We start from the raw sequence: 20681 nt of genomic DNA, 5'->3' as shown, positions 1-20681 counted from the left end.
ATATTTGAAATTGTTTCAAAAAAGTAGGTCCCCATGTTTATTGCAGCATTTTTTACAATAGCCAAGACAGGAAACAACCTAAATATCCATCAGTGGATGAATAGATAAAGAAAATGTGGTATATACATATATATGGACTATTATTCAGTCATAAAGAAGAAGGAAGTACTGGTGTTTATAACAACATGGATGAACTTTGAGGACATTATGTTGAGTGAAATAACTCTCACTTATAAGTGGAATCTAGAGAACTGGAACTCATAGAAACAGAACAGATTGGTGGTTGCCAGGAGTAGGGGTGAGGAAGAATGGGGGAGGTGGGAATAGGTGAAGGTTGTCAAAGGTACAAACATATAGTATAAGATGCGTAAGTTTGGGGTATATAAAGATGTACAGCATGGTGACTATAGTTAACAAGAGTGTATTGTATATTTGAAATTTGCTAAGAGGTAAGCTCTTAAAAGAAACAGACAAAAAAGTATTACTACATGAGGTGATGAATGTATTAACTAAACTTATGGGGTAATCATTTCACAATAAATACATATAGTGCATCATTAGATTGTACACCTTAAACATACACAATGCTGTTATATCTCAGTTGACTTACACAATGTCAATTATATCTCAGTAAAGTTGGGGAAAAAATATAGGGTCAAATTAGCGTTAACTTTAAGCATTAATTAGATTCAAGGTATATTTTGACTTTGGCATTTTTTTACACCTGGATAATCAATGACTTCTTATTCAAGTAAACATCACAAGTCTGTAGAGGAGGAGGTTAATAGTTACCTGAGAGTGGCCATGCTTGATATTTCTTTCATGCAACAGACATTTGAGAAGACAATTCTTAACTGAGAATCTACTCTGAACATGATGGAATCATTTTGGTTATTTTTTTATAAGTTACTCTTGCAGAATGAAGTAATGATATACACATGGTATAACATTGGAGACCTGCAGTATTTCAGTCTACTCAGACAACTATGGTGACCTACTGATTTGGAAGTTAAGCCTTAAACCTGCCTAGAAAGTATATGACATATTGGAAGTGGCACACAGATAATAAAGTAAATCATAGTAAGTGTGTCTTACCATATATTTCACATCTGTTGATCTCTTCAGTCAAAAGCCAAACCAAAATAAAATTCTCCATCGTTGCTTATTTTGATATTGCCAGCACACAGTGATAAAGGCCAACATAAGTAAATTCAGCCACATTTAATTAGCTCTGATTATGTGTTAAACCTTCTTTATGCACTGACAATGCAAAAATAAATAAATGAATTGCACTCAAGATGCTTATAATCAAATAAGAGCAATTTTGTCATATAGTTAGAGCCAGGGACAAAGTTGAACTTTTATAGGAATTATTTTATCCTTACATAAACTCTGTCACATAGATTCCAATATTCCCATCATAAGAGTGAAGAAATTGATGTTTGAGGAACTTAAGTAACTTAGTCAATAACAAACAGCTAGAGAGTGTTGGAATCCAGTTTTGAATTTAGGCAGTGTGACTCCAGAACCCATGCTCTACATCACTATGATGTATACTCCAGAAAGGGAGGCTGGCAAAAACAATTAACTAATTGCATTATTACAAGATAAGTGTTCTGCCAAAAGCACAAATATGATTTTAAGGAAGTCCAGAGAAGGAAGTAATTAATTCTACTTAGAAGTTATGGACGAATGACAAAAGATGCAATATTTGAACTAAGTGTAAAAGAATGAGGGTGAGAATGCCTTTGAAAGAAAAGGGAATAGTAAGGAAACTTTAAGAATAGCGATATGAAAATACCTGTCATTCAAAAAATGTAACTGGTCTGGAACGAAGGAGAGTAATGAAATATAAGGATGGAATTATAGGTTTAGAAGAGTTTGGAAGGACTTTCAGTGATATGACAGAGGTTTGAACCTGATGTGTAAAAGTTAGAAAACATGGGAGTGTTTTCAATTTTAAGCAGACATATGACAAACTTAGATCTATGACTAACTGCGGGAGGATAGGGGAAGAAAAACCACAGATCAGGAAGATTATTTATCAAACATTTGAAAACACTGAGATAACTGGGGCATTGTCAGTAAGAATGAAAAGAATGAGGATAAAGTGAGCCATTTTGAAGTGTTTAGAGGCAATACCAACAGACTGGTATAACTGATTTGATGTGAAAGATGAAGAAAAGAGAACATTTAAGATTACTCTGAGATAGCTATTGTGGATGAATGCAAGAATGCATGTATGTTGAAGTCCTTAACTGTTAAAGGGAAAAGGAGAAGAAGAAAGACTAAGGGCGGTGGGGACGAAAGGAGATGAGAAAGTAGAGATGTTTAATTCATTTTTCATTCATTTTTTAAACAAACATTCATTCAGACACAAACAATTTCCTTATGAGTTACTAGCCTACACACCCCATGTTTTCTGTAATCACGCAGATGTGAATGGAAGTTTGAATGATTAAATAAATGAAACATCCATTCACTGCAGAGAATCATTTTACAAGGCAAACTGGGTTTAGAGAATAAAAGTATTCAAGAAATTCTGCAAGTATTTAGGTTCATGTTTTAGAATCTTACACCTTAAGCTGTTCCTCCTTGACATTTGAGTGATGCCCTTGGGGTGACAGAGGAGGGATCTAGTTCATTGTTTAGTAACTGGCCTTAGAAAGGTTCTTTCACAATAACAGGAAGGAAGGCAGAGTAGAGACAGATAGAAAACGTACTGATACAAGTGGGATTGAAAACCTGTTAAAATAATATTCAGATTTTTTTCCCTTACTTTCTTAGGAAGGAGAAAGGAGTATCATTAGCTGACACAGATGATGGGAGAGGAAGTATGGGAAGTTTGAGAAGAGGTGATAATGTGTAAAATGATCATCAGGAGAATGAAAAAGTGAATAGACAAGAGATATGTGTTGTGACAGGACAAACCAGGAATATTTGTGAAAGATTTCAAAAGGGACATGAAAAGATTACTGAGTGTCCTGTTCAGTGCACTTTTTGGGGTTAATTTTGCCTTTCAGTGTCTTTTATCTATTTTACAGCAGTGAAAGGAGGTGGAAAACTATTAAGAAGGCAAATGATTCTAACCATTAAAATGCAAATGAATTGTGTCCAGTGGAATGCCATTGTTTTTTTTCCCTTTTTCCCTTATGGAGAAACCAACCTTTTGTTTTGTTTTGTAACAGCTTTCTTGAAATATAATTCACATGCCATATGATTAGCCATGATAAACCCATATTGCATCTATTTATGAATTAATATTACCATTTCTTATCACCTGTATGGTTCTTTGCATTCTATTTTGAACAGGTTGCAACATTTTACTGGTTTCCACATTAATTGATTTGTTGAAGCAAAATTTTTCCCATGGGCTTATTTATATTTGTTTGAGATTCATGATTTTTGTCATTTAAAGAATATCATTAAGACATGTTAAATTTGAACATGCCAGAGGGACTCATGCCAGAGGGACTCAAAGTTGGAGGGGGCTGAGGACAGAGGCAGAGTTGGATGACATTGCTTTGTGAAAGGTAGTAACAACATGGAATTTAAATAAAAAGGAAAACTGAAGATGGAAGACCAATGATCATCAACATCTATAGAATTGACAAAAGAGAGAAAACAGCCAAAAAATTCTGAGGAAGATCTATGTGAGGAGTTGAGGCTATTTTACCAGGATCATTGTATGAGTTTTTTATGGCTACCATAACAAATTACCTGAAATTTAGTGGCAGAAACCTACACATATTTATGATCTTATAATTCTCTAGGTCGGTATTCCAAAATGGGTCTCACTGAGCTAAAATCAAGATTGGTAGAACTGTATCCCCTTCTCAAGGCTCCAGAGTAGAGTCCTTTTCTTTGCCTTTTCCAGCTTCTAGAAGCTGCCTGCATTCCTTGGTTTGTGGACACCCTTTCTCCAACTTCAAAGACAGCAACAGCAAGCACATTGAATCCTTCTCATATCAAATTACTCTGGCTATTCTTCCATAGTCACATTTTTCCTGATTCACTTGTCTCTCTTCTAGTTTTAAGGACCCTTATGATTATACTGGGCTCATCCAGATCATCCAAGATAATCTCCCTATTAAGATCAGCTGATTAGCAACCTTAATTTTATCTGCTACTTTAATTCCCCTTCGCCATGTAATCTAACATATTCACACCATCCAGGGATTAGGGAATGGACATCTTTGGAGCCATTATTTTGCCCATCACACCCATCACGTGGGAGACCAAGAAAGGAGAGCTTTTAATAAAGGACATAGTTAACATTGTCACATGTTAGTAATAATGAAAAACAAAAACAACAGCAAAGCGCTAGTGTTGGTCATCAGAAAGTCTCTTGTTTCTTCTTTAGGAGAAATTTCATTTTCAAAGTCAAGATGGATTGAGACATAAAGGCCAAATTTTAACTAAATTCAAGACAGAGAAAACTATGGCGTTGTATATAAAGTACTCTACAAAGAAATCAGATGGCAGAGAGAAAGAGAGAGGTGAACAGAAATAACAGCAGGGCCTAGAGCTGTTGGTATATGTGAGTTTCAGTTCTGATTATTTATATTTTTAGGAAAAAAGGGACAAGCTTATTTGTAGGCTGAGGGGCTGACTGAGAGGCAAACTTAGATTCTGTCTTTTGAACTTCTGGGTCTTTGACCCTATAACTTGCCCAATTTAGAGCATTTCAGCATTAACCTTTCAAAAATAACAGCATGCTATCAGGAACACAAAGCACCAAAAAGCACTTTGCTAAAATGTCCCAGAGTGAAGATGTTAGAAAACCATTGGAAACCTATTATTATCATTGAGATATTACAGGGTCCTCTTTGGTTGCTCTCTGAGATAAGATTGTGTCTGCCTGAAATGGCATTGATTCCATATATATACCAATAACAAACCGAATAAAGAAAATTTGGAATAAAGAAAAATAAATAACTGAGAAAAGCACTCTAAAAATCTGTGAATGCCAGACGTAGTACCCCAATGTATATTATTTGATGATGACAGACTTAATTTTGGTTACACAGTGTCACAGCAAAGCGTGCTGATCTATCAGTCCTGCTTGTACTTACTGCCAGCATGAATATCTTAACAAAATCAGTGTGTTGGGGGTTAAATGTCAGCCAAGTGGCTTCCTTTGGAAAGTTAAAACAGTACCTCACTCCCATATATTTCATCTATGCCTTTCTACTTTCTCACGTACAATTCTATCACTCATTCTAGTCATGTACTTTTCCTGCCCTCTGTGCCAAGCAAAAATGCCACCAAATTTGTCAGAATAGGTTTGCCCTTTGTGAAACTAGCCTGATTAAGTTTTATCAGCTCATCTCTCTCTGGATGTTTGGTAACCTCACTCCTTATTACCGTCTTAGACATCTTGCCTACAGCCAAGGGCAGATCTGCTCATTTATAATTTTCTGGTTCTTTTTCAGCTCTTTTCTCACAGGCTGGGGTGAGGTATTTGTTATTTCATTTTGCCTCTATCTCCCTGTAACTTTGAAACATTTTTGTTAAGGTTGCCTCATTTTGGTTAAACAATTATTTATTTAGAAATAGATTTATATTGTTTCCAATTTATCACAATGAAAATTTCTTATAAATGTAAAATTATTGATTGATAAAAACCTCTCATGCATTTCCTGTACTTGTCAATGTGATCTTTCTTATCAAGAAATGCTCCTTAGAGTGGATGAACACTTATTCTGTTTATTTCTCTCTTGCTACATCGGTTTAAACTTCATAAACACCATAATTACATTAGACCGGACTTGAATGTGAAATAAGAAAATGAAATAGCATCCCCTGATTCATTATGCTATATTGTCTTCTTCCCAATATAAAGATTAAATGACAGGGATAGTTTACAGAAATGAGAAAAACGAGTTCAATTTTTTTGGACTCATAATCAACAAAAGATTTTTTCTTTTCTTTTATGAGTAGGGAAACTGGCTGATTCCCTATGTGAGAGAAGCACTTGACATTTTCTGTTTATTCTTTCAAGGTTCAGCTAGTTCTGAATTTTGCCTTTTTTTTTGTTTTTTCACTTCAGTGTTTGAACATAAACAGTTTATCCTGTGATGCTACATTGACTTTTGTAAACATTTTACAAAGATGAATATGCGTCAGGCTTTTTCTTCTTCTCTTTCCTATTGATTTTTTTCCCCTTCATGTTCTTTATCAACCCGCTTCCATGTTCTTTACGATAGGTGAAAATTTAGACAAGAGAAATACATCACATATCTCATTGGCAGGGACTGGTATGGACATATAGGAAAAAGTTTTATTTACTCAACCAGTATCGTTTCAAGTTTTAATTTTATGCCATTATATAAACAACAGATGCTCATTATGGAATATTTGCAATACTCAAACATGAAGAGAAAAAATACCCAATTGTATTTTGGCAAAATAACTACTATTAGGATATTGGTACCGATAATTCCAGGATTTTTTACTATATACTATCCTGTTAATTTTTAATCTGCTATTACTCAGTTAAAAATATGAGATAAGCATTTCCCTGCTCTTAATTAGCACTTGTGAAATTTTATTTTTAAGGGAACTATACATTTTGAAAGTTTCATAATAATCCATCATATGACTGGTGCATCTAAATGAAAATGTTTACATTGTTCCATATTTTGGTTTTCTATTACCAAAACAATGAAATAATAAATGCCTTTTCTATATTTATGATTATGAGTATAATTTTCTAGAATTGGAATTAGTGAGTATAAGAGAATTAATGTTTGGATTGTTCTGATAATTATTGATAATTTTCATCTAACTTAATGTTATAAAATCAGAGAACGCTCTCTAGTACAAATTCTGTCCCAGCTAGGGTTTGAAAGATGATGAGGATGATGACATTTTTGACAATTTACTTACTGTTAGATGTACTAGCTTGTCATTCGTTATCTTATTCTTAACTCTGTGAGGAAAATGCTAACTCTCCCCCATTTTACACAGGGTAGAATTTTGACACTAGTATGTCTCACATCAGAAGCCATGATCTTAACAACTCATGAAGATACAGGAATTAGGAATAGAGAGATTATTTAGAAAGAAGAAAGAGTAAGTAAATGCAAATGCCCTGAGTTGAGAGAAATTAAGGAGAATTTGGAGAACTCACAGAATCCTTGCTAAGGAAAAAGTTGACAAGAGATGAGGCTAGACAGATAGATATCCAAAGTAACATCAAGAAGGAAATTTTAGCTACCTTAAAGAATAAGAAATTAATCCTGAGGTCTTTGGGGAGCCATAAACATGATTTAAGTTTGTGATTACATTTTTCAGTTGGAAAAACATGTCCAAATTCTCATGCAAATTTGCCAGGAAGCAGTAGCTGCCATGCTTGTATTTAAGGAGCTTAACAGAGAGCCCAGATATGAAGTGCTCTCCAGATAAGAAGGTCTACTGAAAAAAAAAGCACAACCTAAAAGTTGAGAGTTATGTTTTATTCATCAAATTTTCTGAGGACTTCAAGTACAGGAGACAGATTCTCAGATCGCTCTGAGGGACTGCTCCAAAGAAGTAAGGGAAGAGCCAGGATACATAGGGGTGTTTGCAACAAAGACCAGGTAGTCAGAACATCAAAAGATTACCGTTTTTGAATTAAGCACTTTTCTCTGTATTGGAACATGCAAAAGTTTGGACGCATTGAAATCATTCCTTTGATATGCACCTTAGCTACCTAGGGCCAGTATCCTGTTCTTTCCCGTCCAGAGTCCCCTCAGGGTGCACTGCTGTGGGTGGCTGCAGTGGCTGAGGGCTTGGTGGGCAGCCCATTTGTCTCCATCCTGAGTTCCTTCAGGGCTCACCGTCAGGGTGGCTGTAGTGGCTTGATGGCTGCTGCAACATCCTTTGTTTAATGATATGGTAGGCAACATTTTTCATTTACAAGAAAGAACTAGACTTAGGGCAAATCTACTGTTTTCTTTATTTGCCTATCTGTCCACAAAGGGTCCAAATGTCTCTGGCTTCTTCTGATGCCATGATCTTGGCTCTTCTTTGGAGGTACCTTTGCTGTCCAGTGACCGAGCAAGTGTCACATATACTGTTAGACTCAATTCACATAGTAATCACTGGATGCTGCTCCAGAAAGGACTGGATTAAAAATATGTGCTTTAGGGCTTCCCTGGTGGCACAGTGGTTGAGAGTCCACCTGCCAATGCAGGGGACACAGGTTCGTGCCCCAGTCCAGGAAGATCCCACATGCTGCGGAGCGGGTAGGCCCGTGAGCCATGGCCACTGGGCCTGTGCGTCTGGAGCCTGTGCTCCGCAACAGGAGAGGCCCGCGTACTGCAAACAAACAAACAAACAAACAAACAAAATATGTGCTTTATTTTCTAGACAAAGAAATAAAAACAGAATTCTAGCAGAGAGACTAACTGACATTTAGCAAACATTGCTATGGTATATTGGCTATTACCTATTTTATCCTTTCTTTTGTTTCTTCTAGAGGTAGCATAGAAGAAGCTGACTGCTTTGTAAACTTTTCACAAACACCAATAATTCACAAATGCCAAGGACTTTTGTTGACAAGAGCACAAGTGATAACAGAAAAAATAATGGAGAGCTCACTTTTGAGTCATAATTTAACTCAGTGACAGTGTTTTGCAGTGTTTTCTCCACCCACTCTGTACAATTTGTCACCCCCCCCATCACCAAAAATTGGAACAAAAACAAATGGGAAGAAGAGAGAAAAAGCTTTTATTGAGCTATATTTATTGGCATTTTCCACATTTCAAATGGCCATTTTGTAATACCATATACATGTTTCCAAGGGCCGCCATAACAAATTACCGATAACTGAGAGGCTCAAACCAACAAATGTGTTCTCTCACAGTTCCAAAAGGCTTAAAGTCTAAAATGAAACTGTCGTCAGGGTTGATTCTTTCTGGAGGGTCTGAGGCTTCTAGAAATCTTCCAATGCCTCCATCCTAGGGTCTAGTGGTTGTTGGCCATCCTTGGTTTTACTTGGCGCATAGACACATCACTTCAATCTCTGCATCCATCTTCACATCACCACCTTCTGTTTCTCTGTGTGTTTTCTTCTAAGAGGACTCCAGTCATTGGATTTAGGACCCAATCAAAATCTGTTAAGATTTTATCTTAATTAATTACATTTTCGAAGACCCTATTGCCAAATATAATCTCATTCTTAGTTTGTAGGTGGACATAAATGTTGTGGAGGACACTGTTGAGCCCACAGCACTTAGCTCAGCATTTTTTTGAATTATTTCTTTTATTAGAGCTGTTGCAGATTTCTCAGACACTTTCAACACTAAAATAAGAATTGTTATTCCTTAAGGTGCAAGAGGCAACCTAGGACTTCCCTGGTGGCGTAGTGGTTAAGAATCCGCCTGCCAATGCAGGGGACATGGGTTCGAGCCCTGGCCCGGGAAGATTCCACGTGCTGCAGAGCAACTAAGGCTGTGTGCCACAACTACTGAGCTTGCACTCTAGAGCTCAGGAGCCACAACTGCTGAAGCCCGTGCATGTAGAGCCCACGCTCCTCAACAAGAGAAGCCACTGCAATGAGAAGCCCGCGCACCACAACAAAGAGTAGCCCCCACTCGCCGCAACTAGAAAAGCCTGTGCGCAGCAGTGAAGACCTAACGCAGCCAAAAATTAAAAATATAAATAAATAAATAAATTTAATTTAAAAAAAAAGAATCCTCCTGCTAATGCAGGGGACATGGGTTCGAGCCCTGGTCTGGGAAGATCCCACATGCCGTGGAGCAGCTAAGCGTGTGCACCACAACTACTGAGCCTGCACTCTAGAGCCCGTGAGCCACAACTATTGAGCCAGCATGCCAGAACTACTGAAGCCCGCGGGCCTAGAGCCGTGCTCCGCAGCAAGAGAAGCCACCGTAATGAGAAGCCAGCACACCATAACAAAGAGTAGCCCCTGCTCACTGCAAGTAGAGAAAGCCCGCACACAGCAACAGAGACCCAATGCAGCCAAAAATAAATAAATAAATTTATTTAAAAAAAGAGGCAATCTATATTCAATGTGTCCCAAACTTACTTGAAGGCAGATTTTTTATTTTTAAATAGCAGCTTATGATATGTTTGTTTCTTTGTTTCTTTGTTTTTTATGGACAGTTTTTGGGAAATGTTGGGGAAGATGAGCTTCAAATACTTCATATAAAACTCATTTCTTTCTCTGCCTTTCAGTTTCTCTTTGCATTCTGGCCTATTCTGGGAGGATGGAATCATTTCCTAGAATAATAAAAACTAACATATAATCAGCACACATTACAGAGCAGACACTGTATGAAATATTTTATAAAATAGTATTTAATGCATTTTAATCCTTATACAACCCTATAACAACCCTGTAGTTATTAATATTATGTCCATTTGACAGATAAGAAGGATGACATTCAGAGGACTGTGACTTGCCCATGTTCACACAGCTGATAATATAAGGAGCCTACACTCTTTGTCACTATGTGTGCTTCCTTTCCATGTAAGTACACATTTCTCTATTTTATCATGTTGTGCGTGTGTCCTGGGAGTGGGGGTGGGGAGGGTGCACCTGACTTGCATCACTAAGTGCTGTAGGTGCTGCTTTCTATTTATTTACTTATTTAACTTTATAAGCTCCTTAAGTTTCATTAAATGCATAATTGACTTGGAGATAAAAATGTCCACTTATGCATAACCTCTCATAACAATTTGGCTTTAACAATTCAAACAGTGGTACCACTAGCAAATCACAGTTGCTGATTAGCAAGGTTTCAGGGCTGTGCTTGGAACTGCTGGCACCTCTATCACTATTACATTCAGAAAATAGATGAGGTTAGAGATAAAATGGTCTAATTAACCAGGAGCTGCTTCAGTATCCTCAGTGACCAGCCACAGATTAATCAGAAACAGACAACTTGCTTTTCAGAGGGCCCAGAGATGATGCTTTGATGTATATCAAGAACAATGCCACTAAAATAACTAATAGCCAATTATGTCTATAATCTGAAAGAACTAGTTGAGAAATTCTCTAGGGCAAACGTTGGCAGTAAAGAGGAGAGTCTCTGAATAATCTCTTGTCTCAGAGAAAATGCTTTTGTATCTCAAGAGTTTTAGAGAATCTGATGGATACAGAAATGCCAAAAGATTAATAATAAAGTTAATAATTTGAATACTCTGTTTTCATCACTGTTCTATAGGTTTCTTCTTCCTCAGGGATTGGTTATTGATAGACATATAGGAACTGCCCTGGGCTGGGCAGAATGTTTCATGGACGTGCTTTATTTTTGGCTATTTTTGTTTACCTCTGAATCCTCAGGACCTGTAATAGTGCATATGATCATTGCTGGATACTTACTTGGTGAATAAATAAATAAATGGACAATAAAAATAGGAATCTAATATTATAATTAATTGATTTCCTATAAACCCATCACTGAACTCTTTATTAAGTATAAAGGATTTAATCTGTTTTTGTCTTAACTGTATGTTTTTTAAATGAATATCTACTGAGAGCTTACTATGTGCCAGGCCCTGGTCTAAGGGCTTTGCATACATGATAGCAGTTTACCCTCATCACAACCCTTTGTTCATTCAACAACACATATTTATTTTGTGCTTCCTCTGGGCCAGTCACTTTTAGAGGTACAGCAAACAGCAGAAAACAAAACAGATAAACAAAGAAACCCTTTTTTCTTTTGGATCTGAAAAGAAGAAAGTGATATTACTATTTGTCTGAAGTCAGAAGTAGACTTGTTCCAGGGTAAACCCAGGTACTTAACTAAAGAGCCCCTACTGCTAATAAAAGCCTCTACACCAACCACCATGCTAAAGGTTTTCTGTACCATACTCCATGTACTATTTTTGCGGTGATCACTACACTAAAGAAAGAAAGAAGATACATGCTCTCTGGATGATTGTTCAGCCTGAGCAGATGCCAAATGCTGTTAAGCAATGCCTATCTCTAAAACAAATTCTTTCTCATTGAATCACCAAGGTTAAGGGAGATATTCCCATAAGCAGAAGCAAATTAATTTGGAGTGTTTCATTAACAATAATGAGATGGGGCAGTAAGAACCTAACCTTTCATTGTTTCTTTTTGCTTTATGACAAAGAGAGCACCTTTTCAAGCTGCCTAAAAAGGAATTACTTGCTGCTGAGTTTTGTGTGAGCTTTTAGTGCTGCTCATGAAAAAAATCTTTGGCTGCTGAAATAGTGGGTATAGGTTCTTGTGTGGAATATAGGAAGTTAAAGTGATAAATCCCTAAGCAACATGGAAATAAGATTACACTAAAGGTGAGATTAGTAAGATCCAATATATAATGAATGAGATCAACCATCAAAATAGCCCCATGGGTTGTCTATAAATATATACCTGAAAAGGTCTGGCAACACCCAGGTCATTCAAGGGGTAAAGTAACAAGACAAAACTAGGGTGGGTCTAACCAAAGCTATGAGTTTTAATCTGGTACATGTAACTATGAATAACTAAAAAGCCTCTTAACAACATAGAAGTGTCTGCTTAGACCCAGAAAAGAAGAACAAAAGGAGTAAGTATTTGGAAGCGGTTTTTTTTTTGTTTTTTTTTTTTTATGGTACACAGGCCTCTCACTGCTGAGGCCTCTTCCGTTGCGGAGCACAGGCTCCAGACGCGCAAGCTCAGCGGCCATGGCTCACGGGCCCAGCCGCTCCGCAGCATGTGGGATCTTCCCGGACTGGGACACAAACCTGTGTCCCCTGCACCGGCAGGCGGACTCTCAACCACTGGAAGCCCCTGGAAGTGTTTTTATAGTACTCTTTCGGCAGGAGAGACTCTAGCATGGCCACTAAAACAATAAAATATTAATGGTTATGTGCATTTAATGAGTGTATCAACTTGTGTACATTCAGTAAAGATTAGACTTGCCCAAAGGGATGTTCAGCTCATTGCCCTAGAGGTAATCTCTAAGCCCTTGGGCTGTCAGACCTGGTAAGAATGTCTGTTTACTTAGGGCCTAGACCATGCTGGATAGTCTAGGCTAACAATGTGATTGGTGGTGCAGAGGGTGGGAGGTAAAGCAAGACTGGGCCCTGCAGTATCAGCTTGACCTCTGGAAGGGCTTTAGCCTAAGGTAAGGCACACGGGCAGTCAACTAGTCTACATGACTGAGCCCCAGTAAAGACTCCACATCAAGACTGAGCGTGCTTCCCTGCATATGGTAATGCATCTTTCCTAGAAATAAGCACTCTGCACGGTTCCACTAGGAGAGCACACCTGAAGGCTGTGCACATGGAATTCTTCTGGACTCTGCCCTATGTGTCTCTTCCCTGGGCTAATTTGAATCAGTATGTTTTCACTGTAATAAACTGTACCAGTCAGTATAGTGGCTTTGCAGATTTCTGTGAGTCCTTTAAGGGAATTATCAAGCTTAAGAGTGATCTTGGATTGAGCTTTTACTTTTCTTTTTGGCCTCACCATGCAACTTGTGGGATGCTAGTTCCCCACCCAGGGATCGAAACTGGGCCCCCTGCAGTGGAAGCATGGAGTCAGGATTCCTAACCACTGGACTGCCAGGGAATTCCCATGAGGTGATCTTGGGACCTCCTGAATTTGCAGTTAGCACCAGAAGTGAGGGTGATCTTGGCAACTCCAGAACTTTGCAGACATATTATTTAATCCTCACAGCAAACTAATGAGGTTTAAGATCACATGGCTGAGAAGAGAACATAAAATATTCTCTGACATAAATCATAACAGTATTTTCTTAGATCAGTTTCCAAAGGCAAAAGACATACCAGCGAAAATAAACAAATGAGACTTAATCAAACTTACGAGCTTTTGCACAGCAAAGAAAACTGTAACAAAATCAAAAGATGACCTATGGACTGGGAGAATATATTAGCAAATAATGTGACCGAAAAGGGCTTAATTTCCAAAATATACAAACAGCTCATACAACTCAATATCAAAAAAACAATCAAAAAATGGGCAGAAGACCTAAATAGACATTTCTCCAAAGAAGACATCGAGATGGTTATCAGGCACATGAAAGATGCTCAATGTCACTAATCATTAGAGAAATGCAAATCGAAACTACAATGAAGTACCTCCTTACACCAGTCAGAATGGCTATCATCAAAAAGTCTACAAATAATAAATGCTGGAGAGGGTATGGAGAAAAAGGAACCCTCCTAAGCTGTTGGTGTGAATGTAAACTGGTGCGGCCACTATGAAAAACAGTATGGGGATTCTTTTAAAAAAGTAAAAATCTTGTTACCATATGACCCAGCAATCCCACTCCTGAGCGTATATCCGGAAAAAATAAAAACTCTAACTCGAAAGTATAAGTGCACCCTTGGACTTTCCTGGTGGAGCAGTGGTTAAGAATCTGCCTGCCAATGCAGGGGTAACTGGTTCGATCCCTGGTCCGGGAAGATCCCACGTGCCGTGGAGCAACAAAGCCCATGTGCCACAACTACTGAGCCTGTGCTCTAGACCCCACAAGTCACAGCTACTGAGCCCATGTGCCACAACTACTGAAGCCCACATGCCTAGGGCCCATGCTCTGCAACAGGAGAAGCCACTGCAATGAGAAGCCCACACACTGCAATGAAGAGTAGCCCCTGCTCACCACAACTGGAGAAAGCTCATGTGCGTCAACGAAGACCCAACTCAGCCAAAAATAAAATAAATAAATAAATTTATACTAAAAAAACCAAAAGGATACATGCACCCTAATGTTCGTTGCAGCACTGTTTACAATAGCCAAGACATGGAAGCAACCTAAGTGTCCATCCACAGATGAATGGATAAAGAAGATGTGCTATTTTTATATAAAATGGAATATAACTCAGGCATAAAAAAGAATGAAATATTGCCATTTGCAGCAATATGGATGGACCTAGAGATTATCATACTAAGTGAAGTACATCAGACAGAGAAAGACAAATATTATATAACACTTATATGTGGAATCTAAAAAATAATACAAACAAAGCTATATACAAAATAGAACCAGACTTACAGACTTAGAAAACAATATTATGGTTACCAAAGGGGAAAGGTGGGGGGAGGGATAAATCAGCAGTATGGGACTTGCAGGTATATACTACTATATATAAAATAGATAAACAATAAGGATTTACTGTATAGCATAAGGAACTATATTCAATATCTTATAATAACCTATAATGGAAAATAATCTGAAAAAGAATGTATATACATATATATGTGTATATATGTGAAACACTTTGCTGTATACCTGAAGTTAACACAACATTGTAAATCAACTACACTTCAATTTAAAAAGAAAAAGAGAAAAAGATTACATAGCTAAGAAGTGGCCAATTTAAGGTTTGAAACCCAAAAGCCTGACTGCTAAAGTCATACATTAATCACTTTTCAGTTCTCACACTAGTGTAGAAATCAGTAAGGATAGTACTCTGTAAGGGACAGGGAGGATTTATAAGACTTCACCATAACTCTAACACAGTCTCAAGACTATCCATTTTTTATGCTGGCCAACCAACTTCTTGATACCTAATTGTTTTAAAATGTAGGTTTTATTATTATTCAGGTATAGTAAGAACAACAGATTTAGGAGATGACTGCCATTAAAAAGATAGTTCAGTATTTGTTTTTCTCCTTCTGAATTACTTCACCCTGTATGACAGACTCTAGGTCCATCTACTGCAATACCGTATGCTAACACATATATATGGACTCTTCTGAAGAACCTAGGGGCAGGACAGGAATAAAGACACGGATGTAGAGAAGGGACTTGAGGACACGGGGAGTGGGAAGGGTAAGCTGGGACGAAGTGAGAGAGTGGCATGGACATATATACACTACCAAATGTACAATAGGTAGTGGGAAGCAGCCACATAGCACAGGGAGATCAGCTCGGTGCTTTGTGACCACCTAGAGGGGTGGGATAGGGAGGGTGGGAGGGAGGGAGATGCAAGAGGGAAGAGATGGGGGACATATGTATATGTATAACTGATTCATTTTGTTATACAGCAGCAACTAACACACTATTGTAAAGCAATTATACTCCAATAAAGATGTTAAAAAAAAAAAAAAAAGTTTGTTACAGCTCCCAAAAGCAGGGGAGATTCCATGCCATGCAAGCCTACACAGGGAAGCACCAATGTCAGTCAGGAGGCAGAGGAAGTGGAGGCGAGAGCTTGTATTGTGATTTCCATAGGAAGAAACAGGGAAGGCAGGCTAAGAAGGTTTAGGATTGACTAGTTTGAATACTTTCAGCAGCCTCTGGGGTCTAGGGTCTGTCTCTAGTTGTCTGATAACTGCCCCTGAGGTGATTAGGGCTGGGGAATAGTGGCCCAGAGTGTGAGATCCCAATAAAGGAGGTGGTTTGGGTATGGACTCTAATAGGTTGGTTTGCATATGAAAGACAGCTCAATGGTGTCTCTAGAAACTGGGTAGCCCTGGGAGGGGCAGACCCTCCAGGGTCAGCAAGGCCCCAGATGGCAAAGTAACAGAAATACAGAAAATGAGATGACATGATTATTCAATAATCCATACTGCCAGGTAGCAGGAAACAAGAACTAGGGTATACACCCACAATGAGTCAATATCATCCCCAAGGAGGTGAAAATTAGTTCCAAGGAGTGGAGAGGATGGTGAAAAAAGTGTTACTTTTTATGTATAAAGCACAGGACTACGTATGTGAATAAATATACAGAATATATATGGTATTAAAGCTTCATGGGTGGGGGACTGAGTGGGCCCCTTTGTGGCAAAAGGAGAGTGAAAATAAAATAAAAGTTGAGAAAAACTGGAATAAAGTATCCTAGATAATGAATGTAAATATTCTGTTAAGTGAAAAACAATCCATTATAATAATATATTATTAATGTACTAATATATTAATATAAATTTTTTTTCTGATTTATATATAAAGTCATATAAATTTGCTCAGTAAGTGTTTGTCCATAAGACCTGATCAACTCTGTGCCAAGAAAACCTAGTCTCCAACACCACAGAACTGAGAATCAGACTCTGAAGGGTGATGAGTGAAACTCCACTATTCTCTGCTTGGGCACCACCATTTCTCTAAAAGATTTCCTATCTTCTCCCTCTAAAATATCATTAATGTTATAAAGACATCTTGTAAAACAGAGATTTGTGCTTTTAAGTGGCTGGGGGTGGAGGAGCAGCTCTATACTCACCAAGAGTTTGCTGATCTTAGATTGGCTCGAGTATTTCTGGGTTAATTGTTCTTTCTCTTTTTTATAATTTCTGCTGCATCTGAGAGAATAAGGGAGGTAATCAGAAATGCAATGGGTAGTGCCCACTTTGGCAAAATGAAGTAAAATTGGCCTGATACAAAGAAGATGAGCATAGGACTTGCATAAGGATGACACAAATGTTTTTGAGACATTCCATTTTTTCTTCTTTTTTTATTGAAAAAAAGACATGAGAAACTACCTGGGATAATGGAAATGTTTTATATCTTGTTTTGAGTGACTACAACTATAAAAACTTATTAAACTGAACACAAGATCATTGTATTTTATTGAATATTAAACATGCTTTAATTTTTAAAATGAGTGCTGTGAGAAGACTGAAACAATGATTTAACTCTGGGGTTTGCAGGTTTGACTGCCTTATATATAACTAAGGTTGAACAAATAGAGCACTAAGCATAAGCTTATTGTACCTTATATAACAGATGCAACTGCATTGGAAAATCACATATTTATAAATTGAAGAGTTCATGAGAAAATGGAGGCCCACAGATAAAACTGACTTTACAAATATTGCAGCTGGAAGAAGAGCAGCACTAGAGGGAAAAGTATCCAAGAACATGCCCAGATTGCTTACCGCACGCTAGGTATTGTACTGGCATTTCAAATTCCTTATTTCATTGATTGTTCATACCAACCCTATGAAGAAGTCACTGCTAAAAATCCATTTTTACCTTTTGAACAATGACAGGTTAAGTGACCTACCCAAGGTTACAAAGCTAAAAATGGTAAAGCTAAATCTTGAGGCTCTATTTCTGATGTCAAAGTCTGTACTCTTGACAACCAAGGCATATTACTTCCATTCAGTCATTGTAGGTTAGCTTAGGCTAGTTTAATTATGCATGATGAGCCATTAAATGGCAACTTGAATCACATTGGCCACTCTACTTTTAAATATGTAAAAGTATAAATATGTGCTATAACAATAGCACAGCCAAACCTGATTATTTTAATCTCTTTAATTCGGTTAAATGGCAGAATTTTAATGTCTCAATATGGTCAGCAGCATTCCATTAAGTCAATACAGCAACTTCAGGCAAATTAATGTACATATAAAATACAGAGCTGCAAAAAAGACGGGAGGAGCTGATTGAGTTTACTGAGTCATTCTTGTGATCTTGACCCTAGATTTTTATGCACTTGGCTTGTCGGGTATACATAATTTGTGAGTAGTTTGCATACCTGTGCTAATTTAATTGCATTATAGGTGAGCTAAGCAGAGGAAGCAATAATGAACACATTGAAAAGAGAAGATTCCAATGAACACATTGAAAAGAGAAGGTTCCAAGCTGTCTAAGTGAGGGTAGAGAGAGAAAAAAAAAAAAAAGAAAAAAATTATTATTTGAGGGAAGTTTTGAAGCTTCCTTTACACTGGTTGTGTGTGTGAATATTTGTGTGTGTGTGTATGTGTATATATATATATATATATATATATATAATCGATGTCATTGTTGTTACTGATGCACACATAAAACTCAACAGCATGTGTGGATCTGTGACAAAAAGGAATCCTTTTGGACTTAAGCCAAATCTTTCTACCTCCAGAAGAGTAAAACCTATTCTGAAACTAATATGCAGCAAACAAGGGACATTTGCCTCCAATGTTGCAAATGACATGTATTATGATCCATATAGGCAACAGTTTCCTACAACCAGAATGCTGGACAGAGAAAAGCTTCCTGGGCAAAAAATATTTATTTTAGGTTTTGAAAGATAGTAGTAGTTTTCCAGGAAGACAAGATAAGTATAAATATTTTCGGAAGAGGCACTAGCAACTAAAACAGGTATAGAGAAATCAAAAAACATGGTGTCTTCTTAAAGCATAAATAGTTTGGTAAAAGTGGGAATTTGTAGTACCCTAGGGGAATGAATCACGGAAGGCTTTTTGGCCATGCACGGATTTTGGATATTATCCTAGAAGGATCTTTTAGATGAGTTTGTCCATTATGAAAATATGAGATTTAAAAAAGTTAATGGGGGCCTAATCTGAACGTATCAAAAGGAGGCTGTAGATTGAAGAGTTATCTGGCACGCAAATAAGACTATTCTGGACAGATAAGCAATCACACATGCACAGAAGAAAAAGAAAAAGCCCAAACTAAAAAACAGCCTTGCCCTAAGTACCAGGGAATTGGGTCAGTACAGGAAAACTGAACTGGAAGATTTTTTTTTTTAATATAAATTTATTTATTTATTTATTTTTGGCTGTGTTGGGTCTTTGTTGCTTCACGCGGGCTTTCTCTGGTTGCGGTGAGCGGGGGTTACTCTTTGTTGCATTGTACAGGCTTCTCATTGCAGTGGCTTCTTGTGAGGCACAGGCTCTAGGCACGTGGGCTTCAGTAGTTGTGGCACATGAGCTCAGTAGCTGTGGCTCGTGGTCTCTAGAGCACAGGCTCAGTAGTTGTGGCACACGGGCTTAGTTGCTCCACGGCATGTGGGATCTTCCCACACTAGGGCTCGAACTCGTGTCCCCTGCATTGGCAGGAGGATTCTTAACCACTGCGCCACCACAGAAGTCCATTGGAAGATTTTTAATAGAAAAACAGTGGAAACAGTTTCACATCATATTTTTCAGTGGAGGCTTGGGAGGAAACCCACTGTTCTCCAGGAGGTAATTGAATGTTCCCATTTTCTATATTTCAATTGAAAATTTTTTCACTATATTTTGGGCTATTATTTATCTTGGTCCTTGACAATATTCATTTTTGAGGTTATAGTGTATAGTCATTTCTCATTTTGTATTTTTGGTTTTTTGAAATAAAAAGCATTTTTAAAACTTCTAATAGTTTGTTTTTTTAACCAAAATCAAGTCCTCAGAGACTATAGAAAAACTAAGTGTACAATGGGATGGCAAATTCTGTATATCTAGTACCGGCCTATGGATGTGTATGTAAACACACTATGCTTTCTATAAAAGATCAGGGGAAAACTGTGCCCATGGAGAAGGACTTTTGTGCAGCAGACACACATTCTAATTATTTCATCCTCATTGGCTTCTGTACAGCTCAAAGGAATGTACGGAAGGGGGTGAAGGTGTAGGAAAGAAAAAAAGTGGTATGTATAGATGGAACTGATGTTAGCAAAAAAGTGCTTTATTACACATCAGGCAGTTTTTTGAGCTTGCTTAGTTCCCGATAGAAGGTTTTCACTGTAGGGGGCAATTGACCATAGGAAATAATCAGTGGGAAGCCTATGAATTGTAAAAAAAAACAACAAAGGCTTTTGCAAGTCATTCTATGTGGATAAAATAGGTAAAAATCCTCACATTGGGGGCATTTATGAGGACCCACTGGCCTTACCTCTTTACCTCCCATTTCCCCTAATTGGCTTCACTCCTCAACTTCTTCTCTTTTCCTCTTAGGCAATGTGAAATAGACCTTTATACATGACAAGATTTCTTTTATATTTCTATTTGGACAGGGAGAATGGGGAGAAACCATACTGAAAAGGGCAAC

General features: G+C 37.7%; 1 non-coding gene across 1 annotated transcript; it reads left to right on the top strand.

Moving 5' to 3' along the window:
• Positions 1 to 17265: 17265 nt before the first annotated feature.
• Positions 17266 to 17371, top strand: LOC115803165 (U6 spliceosomal RNA). The gene has a single exon (XR_004023835.2). It is a non-coding gene; the product is annotated as a U6 spliceosomal RNA (small nuclear RNA).
• Positions 17372 to 20681: the final 3310 nt, after the last annotated feature.

This window comes from Delphinapterus leucas, chromosome 10, assembly GCF_059928025.1.
Source record: "Delphinapterus leucas isolate spDelLeu-1000000601 "Yukka" chromosome 10, BTC_Dleu_Yukka2, whole genome shotgun sequence".
In the NCBI taxonomy this organism is placed as follows: Eukaryota; Metazoa; Chordata; class Mammalia; order Artiodactyla; family Monodontidae; genus Delphinapterus; species Delphinapterus leucas.
This window is presented reverse-complemented; position numbering and strand designations above follow the sequence as displayed.